This window comes from Heptranchias perlo, chromosome 3 (genome assembly GCF_035084215.1).
Source record: "Heptranchias perlo isolate sHepPer1 chromosome 3, sHepPer1.hap1, whole genome shotgun sequence".
NCBI lineage: Eukaryota > Metazoa > Chordata > Chondrichthyes > Hexanchiformes > Hexanchidae > Heptranchias > Heptranchias perlo.
In genome coordinates, this window is record NC_090327.1 from 39,366,173 (window position 1) to 39,381,196 (window position 15,024).

The 15,024-nt window shown below is 48.5% G+C and overlaps 2 non-coding genes across 2 annotated transcripts; one reads left to right on the forward strand and one right to left on the reverse strand.

Moving 5' to 3' along the window:
- Nucleotides 1–6,412: 6,412 nt before the first annotated feature.
- trnay-gua (transfer RNA tyrosine (anticodon GUA)) lies at nucleotides 6,413–6,504 on the reverse strand. Its single transcript is given in 2 exon segments — nucleotides 6,413–6,448; nucleotides 6,468–6,504. It is a non-coding gene; the product is annotated as a tRNA-Tyr (tRNA).
- A 322-nt stretch (nucleotides 6,505–6,826) lies between these two features.
- trnam-cau (transfer RNA methionine (anticodon CAU)) lies at nucleotides 6,827–6,899 on the forward strand. The gene has a single exon. It is a non-coding gene; the product is annotated as a tRNA-Met (tRNA).
- The last annotated feature ends 8,125 nt before the right edge of the window (nucleotides 6,900–15,024 follow it).

The following is a 15,024-nucleotide window of genomic DNA, read 5'->3' on the forward strand; positions in this document are numbered from 1 at the left end:
AGGATAGAACAGGGTACTTTCTGAATGGTAAAAAGTTAAAAACAGTGGATGTCCAAAGGGACTTAGGGATTCAGGTACGTAGATCATTGAAGTGTCATGAACAGATGCAGAAAATAATCAAGAAGGCAAATGGAATGCTGGCCTTTATATCTAGAGGACTAGAATACAAGGGAGCAGAAGTTATGCTGCAGCTATACAAAACCCTGGTTAGACCGCACCTGGAGTACTGTGAGCAGTTCTGGGCACCGCACCTTCGGAAGGACATATTGGCCTTGGAGGGAGTGCAGTGTAGGTTTACTAGAATGATACCCGCACTTCAAGGGATAAGTTACGAGGAGAGATTACACAAATTGGGGTTGTATTCTCTAGAGTTTAGCAGGTTAAGGGGTGATCTGATCGAAGTTTATAAGATATTAAGGGGAACAGATAGGGTGGATAGAGAGAAACTATTTCCGCTGGTTGGGGATTCTAGGAGTAGGGGGCACAGTCTAACAATTAGAGCCAGACCTTTCAGGAGTGAGATTAGAAAACATTTCTACACACAAAGGGTGATAGAAGTTTGGAACTCTCTTCCGCAAACGGCAATTGATACTAGCTCAATTGCTAAATTTAAATCTGAGATAGATAGCTTTTTGGCAACCAAAGGTATTAAGGGATATGGGCCAAAGGCAGGTATATGGAGTTAGATCAAACATGATCTTATCAAATGGTGGAGCAGTCACGAGGGGCTGAATGGCCTACTCCTGTTCCTATATTCCTATGTTCCTAGATGCTGGGTAGTAGAAAAACAATGAAGCCTTATAGGCTGGTCCAGAACACCTGGCCTGGAAGATGGAGGAGTCAAAGAGGCTTTGGGGAAGATGGATTCCCAGCCCTGACAAAGGCAAAAACAGTCTTAAGCCATTGATGATTGGCTAAGGCCAGAGGTGGAACACTAGTTGTTTTTGCAGACTCCTGAAAGGTGGAAGATACTGGGGAAGGCTGACCATTTTTCCTTAAAGTAACAAAGAACTTGAGACGAAGATACCCCAGGCGGGGTGGAAAGCGAGCTTTCTTCAAGACTCCTGGATAGACACGACTCTACCCAGTGCGGAATGGATGATATGATTTCTTGCTCTGCATTGTAATCCACCGCCCCAACACTGCGTGTGTTGGTCCTTTTTACCAAATTGGAGTCAGGTCCATTACTGGCAACTTTGAGTAAAATCTTACACTACAGTCCTCCACTCTACCAGCTGAGCTATCGAAGGGAAACGACAAAACTAGATCCCTTTGGTGTTTATTCACCGTGCACCTTTTGACACAACCGGACACATGGAATCGTGTACGCATGACCGAGGCTGGCTGGCTACCTGATCATACCGCAGCGCTGTGTGACTGTGAGCTGCTACTTACTCTCCAAAGCCCTCCAGTGGCGCAATGGATAAAGCATCCGTACTACTGATTAGAAGATTGTAGTTTTGACTCCATTTGGCTGGAAGGTTTTTGCAAACTGCGCATTATTTTATGATTTTCAAAATCTTGCAAGCTGTCCTACTTGATAGTGCTGCCTGGCTGTGCTCATGCGAAGTGCCTTCTTAGCGCAGAGGCAGCATGTCAGTTTCTTAATCTATAGGTCTTGAGTTTAATCCTCTGAGAAGGCATCAGGGCTTATGATGCTATTTTTCCATCCCTCATCTTTCTTTCTTTCTTTGCTGGACACCAAAATCAAGATCTTTTGCTTACTGCAGCACACAAAGGGATTTGCTGTCCCTTCGCCTCTCTGCACCATAACCAGCGATGAAGCTTTGGAAGTACATGGGTGATGGGCTCACTGATAACTGACGTCACTTTTGATCTGGACAATTTCCCCAAGGCAAATGGGAGAACATAGGAACACAGGAACAGGAGTAGGCCATTCAGCCCCTCGTGCCTGCTCCACCATATGATAAGATCATGGCTGATCTGTGCTCTAACTTCATATACCCGCCTATGACCCATATCGCTTAATACCTTTGGTTGCCAAAAAGCTATCTATCTCAGATTTAAATTTAGCAATTGAGCTAGTATCAATTGCCGTTTGCGGAAGAGAGTTCCAAACTTCTACAACTCTTTATGTGTAGAAATGTTTTCTAATCTCACTCCTGAAAGGTCTGGCTCTAATTTTTAGACTGTGCCCCCTACTCCTAAAATCCCCAACCAGCAGAAATAGTTTCTCTCTATCCACCCTATCTGTTCCCCTTAATATCTTATAAACTTCGATCAGATCACCCCTTAACCTTCGAAACTCTAGAGTATACAACCCCAATTTGTGTAATCTCTCCTTGTAACTTAACCCTTGAAGTCCGGGTATCATTCTAGTAAACCTACGCTGCACTCCCTCCAAGGCCAATATGTCCTTCCGAAGGTGCGGTGCCCAGAACTGCTCACAGTACTCCAGGTGCGGTCCAACCAGGGATTTGTATAGCTGCAGCATAACTTCTGCCCCCTTGTACTCTTGTCCTCTAGATACAAAGGCCAACATTTCATTTGCCTTCTTGATTATTTTCTGCACCTGTTCATGACACTTCAATGATCTATGTACCTGTACCCCTAAGTCCCTTTGGACATCCACTGTTTTTAACTTTTTACCATTCAGAAAGTACCCTGTTCTATCCTTTTTTGATCCAAAGTGGATGACCTCACATTTGTCTGCATTGAATTCCATTTGCCACAGTTTTGCCCATTCACCTAATCTATCAATGTCGCTTTGTAATTTTATGTTTTCATCTACACTGCTTACAATGCCACCAATCTTTGTGTCATCGGCAAACTTAGATATGAGACTTTCTATGCCTTCATCTAAGTCGTTAATAAATATTGTGAATAATTGAGGCCCCAAGACAGATCCCTGCGGGACTCCACTAGTCACATCCTGCCAATGTGAGTACCTTCCCATTATCCCTACTCTCTGTCGCCTTTCGCTCAGCCAACTTCCTAACCAAGTCCGTACTTTTCCCTCGATTCCATGGGCTTCTATCTTAGCTAACAGCCTCTTATGTGGGACCTTATCAAATGCCTTCTGGAAGTCCATATAAATAACATCCATTGACTTTCCCCTGCCCACTACTTTAGTCACCTCTTCAAAAAATTCAATCAGGTTTGTCAGGCACGACCTACCTTTCAAAAATCCATGCTGATTCTCTCTGATTAACTGAAAATTCTCGAGGTGTTCAGTCACCCTATCCTTAATTATAGACTCCAGCATTTTCCCCACAACAGATGTTCGGCTAACTGGTCTATAATTCCCCGGTTTCCCTCTCTCTCCTTTCTTAAAAAGCAGAGTGACATGTGCAATTTTCCAATCTAGAGGGACAGTTCCTGAATGTAGAGAACTTTGAAAGATTATAGTTAGGGCATCCGCAATGTGCTCACCTACTTCCTTTAAAACCCTGGGATGGAAACCACCTGGTCCTGGGGATTTGTCACTCTTTAGTGCTATTATTTTCTTCATTACTGTTGCTTTACATATGTTAATTTTATCGAGTCCCTGTCCCCGATTCAATATTAGTTTTCTTGGGATTTCCGGCATGCTATCCTCTTTTTCGACTGTAAATACTGACGCAAAGTAATTGTTCAACATGTCCGCCATTTCCCCATTGTCAATGACAATATCCCCACTTTCAGTTTTTAAGGGGCCAACATTGCTCCTGACCACCCTCTTTTTCCTAATATAACTATAAAAGTTCTTCGTATTGGTTTTGATATCCCTTGCGAGTTTCTTTTCATACTCTCTTTCTGTAGCCCTTACTATCTGTTTTGTGACCCTTTGTTGATCTTTGTATCTTTCCCATTCGCCAGGATCTGTGCCATTTTTTGCCCTTTTGTATGCCCTTTCCTTATGTCTTATGCTGTCCCTTACCTCTTTAGTTGTCCATGGCTGTTTTTTTTTTGGCAAGTAGAGTTCTTGCCCCTCAGGGGTATAAACCGATTCTGTATCACGTTAAATGTTTCTTTAAACATTTCCCACTGATCATCAGTCATTTTACCCATTAACAGATTTGCCCAGTTTACTGTGGACAGTCTCTGTCTCATCCCATTGAAATCAGCCTTGCCCAAGTCTAGAATCTTAGCAGCTGATTCACTTTTTTCCCTTTCAAACACTACACTGAATTCGATCATGTTATGATCACTATTGGATAGATGTTCACGCACAGTTAAGCCGTTAACTAAATCTGGTTCATTACTCATTACTAAATCTAGTATGCCTTGCCCCCTTGTTGCCTCTAGGACATACTGCTGTCGAAAACTATCCCAGACACACTCAAGAAATTCACTACCTTTCTGACAGTTGCTGGTCTGCTTTTCCCAATCTATGTGAAGGTTAAAGTCCCCCATTAAGACCACTATGCCTTTCTTACACGCTTGTCTAATCTCTGCATTTATACAATCTCGCACTTCAGAGCTGCTGCCAGGGGTCCTATACACAACTCCCACTATAGTCTTAGATCCTTTCCTATTTCTCAATTAAACCCATAAGGTCTCTGTTGCCTGCTTACCTCTCGTTATATCCTCCTTTATCATTGAAGTGATTTCATCTCTAATCATTAAGGCTACTCCTCCCCCTCTTCCATGTTCCCTATCTCTCCTGTAGACCTTATAACCTGGTATATTTAGTTCCCAATCCTGACCATCCTGCAGCCAAGTCTCAGTAATAGCTATCATGTCATACCCTCCAATTTGAATTTGAACCTGTAGTTCATTTAATTTATTCCTTATACTCCATGCATTTGTATATAGAACTGTTAATTGGGCCACACACCCGAGCCTGACCTTCAGCTTTGATGCTGGGTTAATCGCCTTAAGCCTTCTAGTTTTTATTTTATCTGTCGTGCCTAAAGTACACTTTCTTTCCGCTGCTCTATGCTTTTCCCTTTCACAAATGTGGGCATCAGATCACACTACCTCTCACATGCTAAGCAAGCGCTCTACCATTTGAGTTAATTCCCCTGTAGCCACTGGTGAATTGCTCTTCACATTAGCAGCTTCATGCTCGCCTCCAAACTGCTCCACGACCAGCAGAGAAGTCTTGCCTTGGGTTTGCCCGCTCCTTGAATACATGAAAGACTTTGCTCCAATCGGCGGGACCGAGTCTCAGCAAGCGAGCAACAGCAGAACGGGAAGCCGCAGTAATCATGAACGAAGCTGAGAAGAACACGAGCCTGCAGAAGGCAGATGAGGTCTCCGCAAAGCTCACTACGTGCTGAGTTTCTACCTGTGCACCACACTGAGATGGTTGGGTCTGGCTACGCTGGCTGAACAGGCGCAGGGCATTCTGTCCAGCTGGACCGTACCCCACCACCTGTCCCAGGTGGAGAAGTTCCCAAAGAGGAACCCTTTCGACCTCAAGGCTGTCAGACAGTGGTCAGCACAGAACGTTCTGGGGGTCCTGTGGGGAAAGGAGAGAGTGGATCCGATGGCGCAGTTCCCTGACCAGACGGTCAAAACCATTTGGCAGAACGTCTTGTCGCCGGAAATGACCAACGGGCACCAGGTGATAGTTTGGATGGTGGTGAGAAGGGCCCTTCCAGAGCAGTCTTTCCTGCACTCACAGCATCTAAGCACCACTGCGAGCTGCCCTCGAGGCTGCAGCGGGGACGAGACTGTCGTCCATCTCCTGGTGGACTGCCGCTTTGCGCAGAAGGTGTGGAGAGAGACGCGTTGTTACCTGACCTTGTTCATCCCCATCAGCTCGGTAACACAGTGCTCTGCGGGCTGTTCCCCGAGACAGAAATCAACTCCGTGAAGGAGGCCCTTTTGTCCACCCGAATCCTGCTGCTCTTCCAGCTGAAGGAGCTGTGCACGACCGAATGTTGCCGACTGGCGCACTCCAACGACCAGGAGTACGTGCTGAGGGACACACTGAAGCAAAGTGCGGCCTATGTCAAGGCTCTATGGGGAAAAGCCTCCTTGTAAGGCCATCCAAGGCCAATATGTCCTTCCGAAGGTGCGGTGCCCAGAACTGCTCACAGTACTCCAGGTGCGGTCTAACCAGGGTTTTGTATAGCTGCAGCATAACTTCTACCCTCTAGTCCTCTAGATATAAAGGCCAGCATTCCATTAGCCTTATTCTTAACCATTTTTTTGAGTATTGCTTTTGAATTGTATTGCTTTGGAATTGTGATATTTACATTGAACTGTGTGTCTCCTTAAATTTGATGAAATAACGCATATTTTGAAAGGAAAAGAAAGTTGCTGCTCGAAGGCACTCCCTGCTGGTGAGCAGAGGCAAATGCTCAAGCAAACACAGGCATGTTTGGGCAGGCACAAAAAGCTTGAAGGTTTGTGAAAGGAAAAGAGACGTCCTGTGATTTATTGGCAAGACGTTAAGCTGTGTGTGCAGTTGAGAGAGCAGCAACGAGCTAATTGCTGCTTACTCCAAAACAACACTCACTCCTTCGAGCCGGAATTGAACCAGCGACCTAAGGATGACTTTGGCTTGATACTCTCTACAGTCCTCCACTCTACCAACTGAGCTATCAAAGGGAAGCGATACAATTTCATCTCTTTGGTGTTTGTTCACCGTGCCCCTTTTGACACACCCGGATTCGTGAAGTCGCGTCCGCATGACCGAAGCTGACTGGCTGCCTTATGATGGCGCAGCGCTGTGGGACTGTGAGCTGCTACTTACTCTCCAAAGCACAGACCAGTGGCGCAATGGATAAAGCATCCGACTACTGATTAGAAGATTGTAGCTTCGACTCCATTTGGCTGGAAGGTTTTTGCAAACTGCGCATTATTTTATGATGTTAGAGATCTTGTAAGCTGTCCTACTTGATAGTGCTGCCTGGCTGAGTTTGTGACCAGTGCCTTCTCAGCGCAGCAGGCAGCGCGTCAGTCTCATAATCTGAAGGTCCTGAGTTCAATCCTCAGAGAAGGCATTAAGGATTATGAAGCTATTTTTCCATCCCTCATCTTTCTTTCTTTGCTGGACATCAAAGTCAAGATCTTTTGCTTCCTGCAGCACACAAAGAGATTTGCTGTCCCTTCGCCTCTCTGCACTGTAGTGGGTGGTGGTGTGTGTCAGCTTCGCCTGTGACTTCAAAGCAGTTCGAATTACTCCCACTCCCTAGGTTCGAGACCTTGGACTTATTTGGGGGTTGTGACTAAGTGCAGAAGACAACTTGTTTTGCTGCAAGAAAACCTGGGTTTGTTGAAGTCACAAATGAACTTATAACATTAGGATTACACTGAGATTATACAGACCTACAAAGTACACTTAGTTAAGAATGGGGAACACACGGCATAACGAGGGAAAATCACGCTACTAATCCCCTTACCCTTGTCCCACCCCCAAAACCTAACTGAATTGAACTAGGAGAGGTCAGGGATCATGCTCACCAACCAGGGTTCCTTGACAGTTCGAAATGCAGCCAGGACAGCCGGTTGCAGTTTTGGGGTACGCTCTTTGTGTCCTCTGGGGCCTGCCGTCCCCATGTGGTCCTGGTCTGTGGAATCTGCAAAGGTTCTTCAGTTGGGTAGAGTCCGCTGATGCGCTAAGGCGCGGTTGTGGGTGGGCGATCTTGGTGGAGGGCTGCGGTTGCGGCCTTGTTGTCTTCGGTTGAGCCTGCCACGCCATGCCCCCCGCCGTAATGTTGCCTGCGGGCCTGCGAACCTCCGAGTCTCCTTCCTCCGCTTGGCTCATCTGCCTCTCCCTGCTTAAACTCTGCTTCAACCGCTTAACACCTGCTTACAACCTCTGCTTACAACCTGCTCCAAACCTGCTCACCCTGCCCCTTCGTAACTGGTGGCCCAGTTATACTGTTTTTCGAATTTCTTATCTGAATCCAACTCAAGGTTAGTTCTTTGTCTGATTTTGGTGGGCTTCTTCAGGTGATAGTTGTCTCGATGTTTTTAATGGGCTCGCATAATGTTTATCGTTGCCTTCCTGTCCCCGTATCTAGTCTTGAACTGAAAGCCATTGTATATGTGGAGTATTGATGGGTTGGCATAATTGCATTGCTTGCTGCCTTCCTGCCTTAGTAGTTAGTAGCGATTATTTATGCAAGGTTTTGATGGGCTTTAGTTTCGTGTAAGATGAAGTCTTTCTCTGGGTTGATTGTTTTAAAGGGAAGATTACGTATTCTGTCTCCTCTCGTTGTCTGGTTTCAGGCAACAATCCACACTGCACTCAACAAGCCTGGGCATGTCCAGTCCCAGGCCCTCATGGGCCGAGCCTCCTGTCTGCAGGGTTCCACACTTAACCCAGCAGTTGGGTCCTCTGCCATAAAAGTCCAAAAGTCATATCCTTGTTGATGATATGACAAATGTGGGAATTTTGAGAACCCTTCAGCACCGGAGCCAGCGGCGAAGCTTTGGAAGTACGTGGGCGATGGGCTCACTGACAACTGACGCCACTTTTGATCTGGACGATTTCCCCAAGGCAAAAAGGTGAATGGAGAATGTAGGTATCGATCCCACTACCTCTCACATGCTAAGCGAGCGCTCTACCACTTGAGCTAATTCCCCTGTGGCTGCTGTTGAATTGCTCTTCACATTAGCAGCTTCGTGCTCGCCTCCAAGCTGCTCCACCGTACTCAAGCTGGGCCTCACCAGTGATTTATATCGTTGCAGCATAACTTCCCTGCTCTTATATTCTATGCCTCGGCTAATAAAGCAAAGTATTCCATATGCCTTCATCGGAACATAGGAACATAGGAACAGGAGTAGGCCATTCAGCCCCTCGAGCCCGCTCCGCCATTTGATAAGATCGCGGCTGAACTGTGATCTAACTCCATATACCTGCCTTTGGCCCACATCCCTTAATACCTTTGGTTGGCAAAAAGCTATCTATCTCAGATTTAAATATTAGCATTTGAGCTCGCTTCAATTGCCATTTGCAGAAGAGAGTTCCAAACTTCTACCACCCTTTGAGTGTAGAAGTGTTTTCTAATCTCACTCCTGAAAGTTCTGGCTCTAATTTTTAGACTGTGCCCCCTGGTCCTCGGATCCCCAACCAGCAGAAATAGTTTCTCTGTATCCACCCTATCTGTTCCCCTTAATATCTTATAAACTTCGATCAGATCACCCCTTAACCTTCGAAACTCAAGAGAATTGGTGTAATCTCTCCTCGTAACTCAACCCTTGAAGTCCGGGTATCATTCTAGTAAACCTACGCTGCACTCCATCCAAGGCCAATATGTCCTTCCGAAGGTGCGGTGCCCAGAACTGCTCACAGTACTCCAGGTGCGGTCTAACCAGGGTTTTGTATAGCTGCAGCATAACTTCTGCCCTCTAGTCCTCCAGATATAAAGGCCAGCATTCCATTAGCCTTATTCTTAACCACTTTTTTGAGTATTGCTTTTGAATTGTATTGCTTTGGAATTGTGATATTTACATTGAACTGTGTGTCTCCTTAAATTTGATGAAATAATGCATATTTTGAAAGGAAAAGAAAGTTTCTGCTCGAAGGCACTCCCTGCTGGTGAGCAGAGGCAAATGCTCAAGCAAACACAGGCATGTTTGGGCAGGCACAAAAAGCTTGAAGGTTTGAGAAAGGAAAAGAGACGTCCTGTGATTTATTGGCAAGACGTTAAGCTGTGTGTGCAGTTGAGAGAGCGGCAACGAGCTAATTGCTGCTTACTCCAAAACCACACTCACTCCTTCGAGCTGGAATTGAACCAGCGACCTAAGGATGACTTTGCTTTGTTATTCCCTGCTGTTTTCCGCTTTACCAGCTGAGTTATCGAAGGGAAGTGATACAATTTCATCTCTTTGGTGCTTGTTCACCATGTCCCTTTTGACATACCCGGATTCGTGGAGTCGCGTCCGCATGACCGAGGCTGACTGGCTGCCTTCTGATGGCGCAGCGCTGTGGGACTGTGAGCTACTACTTACTCTCCAAAACACAGACCAGTGGCGCAATGGATAAAGCATCCGACTACTGATTAGAAGATTGTAGCTTCGACTCCATTTGGCTGGAAGGTTTTTGCAAACTGCGCATTATTTTATGATGTTCGAGATCTTGTAAGCTGTCCTACTTGATAGTGCTGCCTGGCTGAGTTTATGGCAAGTGCCTTCTTAGCGCAGCAGGCAGCGCGTCAGTCTCATAATCTCAAGGGAATGAGTTCAATTCTCAGAGAAGGCATCAGGGCTTTTGAAGCTGTTTTTCCATCCCGCTTCTTTCTTTGCTGGACACCAAAATCAAGATCTTTTGCTTCCTGCAGCACACATAGACATTTGCTGTCCCTTCGCCTCTCTGCACTGGTGCCAGCAGCGAAGATTTGGAAGTACGTGGGCGATGGGCTCACTGACAACTGACGCCACTTTTGATCTTGACGATTTCCCCAAGGCAAAAGGTGAATGGAAAATGTGGGCATTGATTTCACTATTTCTCACATATTAAGTGAACGCTCTACCAGTTGAGCTAATTCCCCTGCACCTTTTGCTGATCTGCTCTTCACATGAGCAGCTTCGTGCTTGCCTCCAAGCTGCTCCACGACCAGCAGAGAAGTCTTGCCTTGGGTTTGCCCGCTCCCTGAATACATGAATGACTTTGCTCCAATCGGCGGTACCGAGTCTCAACAAGCGAGCAACAGCAGAACGGGAAGCCGCTGTAATCATGAACGAAGCTGAGAAGAACACGAGCCTGCGGAAGGCAGACGAGGTCTCCGCAAAGCTCACTTCGTGCTGAGTTTCTACCCGTGCACCACAATGAGAAGGTTGGGTCTGGCTACGCTGGCTGAACAGGCGCAGGGCATCCCGTCCAGCTGGACCGTACCCCACCACCTGTCCCAGGTGGAGATGTTCCTGAAGAGGAACCCTTTCGACCGTCAGACAGTGGTCGGCACAGAACGTTCTGGGGGTCCTGCGGGGAAAGGAGGTGGTGGATCTGATGGGGCAGTTCCCCGACCAGACGGTCAAAACCATTTGGCAGAACGTCTCGTCGCCGGAACTGACCAACGGGTACCAGGACGTAGATTGGATGGTGGTGAGAAGGGCCCTTCCAGAGCAGTCTTTCCTGCACTCACAGCATCTGAGCACCACTGCGAGCTGCCCTCGAGGCTGCAGCGGGGACGAGACCGTCGTCCATCTCCTGGTGGACTGCCGCTTAGCGCAGAAGGTGTGGAGAGAGACGCGTTGTTATCTGTCCTGCTTCATCCCCATCAGCTCGGTAACATGGTGCTCTACGGGCTGTTCCCCGAGACAGAAATCAACTGCTGCTGGAAGACCATCAACTCCGTGAAGGAGGCCCTTTTGTCCCCCCGAATCCTGCTGCTCTTCCAGCTGAAGGAGCTGTGCACGACCGAATGTTGCCGACTGGCACACTCCAACGACCAGGAGTACGTGCTGAGGGACACACTGAAGCGAGGTGCGGCCTACGTAAAGGCTCTATGGGGAAAGGTCATCGTGTAAGGCCATCCCACCTTTGTACTGTACACCGTGTATTCTAAGATATGTATTGTGTTTTGAACTGTAATATTACGATCGTATTGTGTACGATCTGTATTGTATTCATTGAATGATAGCAAATTTACGGCACAGAAGGAGGCCATTCAGCCCATCGTGTCAGCACCAGCCGAAAATGTGCCACCCGGCCTAATCCCACTTTCCAGAACAATCGTCCATAGCCTTGTCGGTCACGGCACTTCTGGTGCACACCCGGGTGCAAGGGGAATGGAATATAAAAGTAGAGATGTTTTGCTACGGTTGTACAGGGCATTGTTGAGACCACATCTAGAATACTGTGCTCTCCTTATTTAAGAAAGGACATAATTGCTTTGGAGGCGGTTCTTGAGAAGGTTCACTCGACTGATTCCTGAGATGAGGAGGTTATCTCATGAGGAAAGGTTGGACAAGTTGGGCCTGTATAAACTGGAGTTTAGAAGAATGAGAGCTGTAGGGGGTGGTGGTGTGTGTCAGCTTCGCCTCTGACTTCTGAGCGGTTCGAATCGCACCCACTCCCTGGGTTCTATTCCTTGGATTTATTTGCGGGATGTGACAAAGTGCAGCAGACAACTGGTTTTGGTGCAAGAAACTTTGACCTTTATTCACGAGAGAAAATACAACACAACAATCTTAACACTCTAATAAAATGGGGAACACTTCGGTACACACGAGGGAAATTACAGTAGAAAGATACCTCACCCCTCCCAATCCCACTGTACTAGCTAAGTTGGACTCTAAATGGCCAGGGATAATGCTCACCAAACGAATCCTTGACAGTAATTCACCCAGAGGTAAGTCAGAAATAGATTGTAGAGTGGAAACTTTGCGGATCTTCGGTTTTCTCCCGAGTTGGTTCTCTTTGGTCGTGGTGGCTCAATATTACCCGGTTGGTTGGTGGCAATATTCGGTTGGTTGTTTCGTAAGGCCCTTGTTGCCGCGAGGTGTCTGATGGTCACTGGGGCTGGTTTCTTCTTGTGTGTCAGCCTGCTTCTTGAGCTGCTGACCTTCTCTCTGTTGCCCCCTCGCCTTGTTGTTTGCTGGAAGCTGCTCTTCCTTCCAGAGACAGGCAGAACAAGACAAGCAGCACACCAGCGCAAGCAAGAGCCAGAGAGAGAGAGAAAGAGAAAGGTTTCCAGTTTCCACTTGTATATCCCTCTCTTACAACGGTCTTCGTCACTTTAAAAAAAAAACACTTCGGGCTCGAATTTAGCAGGCCTGCGGGTTCCCAGCGGGTGGTCCTCCGGGAGCGTGGTCAACACGCTCGGCGAAATTAGTGGGTTGCCCGCGCGATCGTAGCAGGCAACACACTAATAGGAATCAATTACCTGCTCCTCCGGGGTCCACGGCGCTGGTCTGCGCGTCGGGCGGGCTGCGCATGCGCAGTACGATCTGTCAGCTGGAGGCTCTCTAGTTAAAGGGGCAGTCCTCCACTGACAGATGCTGCAACCAATGGGACAAATTGCAGCATGGAGCAGCCCAGGGGGAAGGCTGCTCCCAGTTTAATGATGCCTCACCCCAGGTATCATCAGATGGGGTGAGGAGGAGGGGGAGGACACAGATCTTCCCCCCGGCGGGCGGGAGGAAGCGGCCTGCCTCTGCCACCAAGAAGGCCTGGCTTGAGGTGGCAGAGGGGGTCACCTGCGCCACCAACATATCGCCCACCTGCATACAGTGCAGGAGGCGCTGCAATGACCGCAGTAGGTCAGCCACAGTGAGAACACGAAGTCTTTCCCCTACACTCCGTCTGCCACAACACTGCCCCCACCCCACATCTCCTTCGGCACCGCCAACACTACTCTGTCACATCACCCTTCATACCCACTCAAACCCCATCCTCATCTTACCTCCACCTACTCACCTCGCCAGTACTCATCCTGCCACTAACACGCGACCCAATCCTCATACAATCTCATTGCTCCATCCCATACTCAACCTCTCGTGCATCTCCCTCACGGCCAGCCTCACTCAACCTGCCACCACCTGTGCTGCAGCCACAGGGCATGCATCACATATGTGCAGTAGGCAGCGTAAGGCAAACGTGTCGTGAGCATGAAGGGGGTGCACAAAGGTGTCTGAGGGTTTGTCCTGGGTGTTACCTATATTGAATTTCAGAGCAACAAACAGCACACATTATATTGACACCACCACTGCCATGTCTCCGCGAATCCTGTCCGTTGTGTCCAATAATGCCCGCTCCTGGGTATCACTATGAGGACCCACCACTGATGCCACCCATCGTGTTACTGCAGAGTAGGTGCAGGTGTATTTGCAGGGCTCTTCCGCGCAGACGACTGAGAGACATCGGCGGTGTACCCGGCTGCACCCTGGAAGGATGCGGAGGAGAAGTTGTGGAGGGCAGTGGTGACTTTGACAGCGACAGGTAAGCAGTTGGTGCTGGGGCCAGCCAGGAGCAGCTCGGCATGAAAGAGCCTGCAGATCTCCACGACTACATGTCGAGCGAATCTGCGCCTCCCTGTGCACTGCTGCTCGGAGAGGTCCGGGGAGCTGCGCCTCGGTCTGTGGACCCTGCGGCGAGGGTAGTGCCCTCTGCGATGCGTCTCTCCCTGCGGTAGCCCTCCCTCCTGCTGTGCAGGTGGGCGTGCAACAACACCGTGTTGGGGGGCTCCACGTCTCTGCGGCGGACGGCGTGGACTGCGAGGCTGCTGGGGCTGGTCATGCTGTTCGTCCTCCGAGGGTGTCCACGCACCACCCATCTGGCAGGTGTTGGTCTGAGGGGTTGTGCAGGGTAGGTGGGTGGTTCCTCGCACTAGGGCTGCGGTTTCGTGTCGGTCTGTCCTCTGGCTTGGCGGGGGGTGGTGGAGGGCAGGGGTTGCCCTATGTGACGCGGTGGCCTCCTGCGTGGGTGAGGGCTCTCCCCCGTGGAGTGCACCTTGGCACCTGCCACAGGCTGCTGGCTGTAACACGCCTGGTTGGAGAGAGACTGTTTCCCCCAGTGTGGGAAACTCACTGCCTTGAACCCAAAATCCCACACTTCCTCTTTTGACAGCTGCTTCAGCTCATTAACTGACCTCAACAAGCAAGGTAAGTACTCTCAAGTGGAACCCCGCTGGCTTTAATTGCCTGCGGGATTCCCACCAGCGGGGCTTGCGCGCGCAGCCCCGCACGTCAGCGCGGTAGCCGGAAGTGGGCGGGATTTCGACGCGATCCGGTCACGTGACCGGATATCAGGATTTTCGGGGCCCCCCCGCTGGAAACCCACAGGTAACCCGACGCGAAAATCGAGCCCTTCATGTCTGTTTAAACAGTTCTTACAAAGTCCTTAAGAATCTTTGATGGCTTTTTGATGGTCCCTCATCATGTTGCAATTGCTCCTCCCGATGGGTCATTGTTAATTCTGATTTTTAGATTTGTAAACAATTTTACAACACCAAGTTATAGTCCAGCAATTTTATTTTAAATTCACAAGCTTTCGGAGGCTTCCTCCTTCCTCAGGTAAATTTTTAGAGCTTTCGGAAGCTTCCTCCTTCCTCAGGTAAATTTTTAGAGCTTGTCACAGAACGCTTCCTTTTGTAACCAACGTCCTAGGTGTTGATGGGTTTTGCTTTAAAACAAAGGCATGGCCCACCGTGCCTCGAGCAGTTACCTCTTTCAATGGCC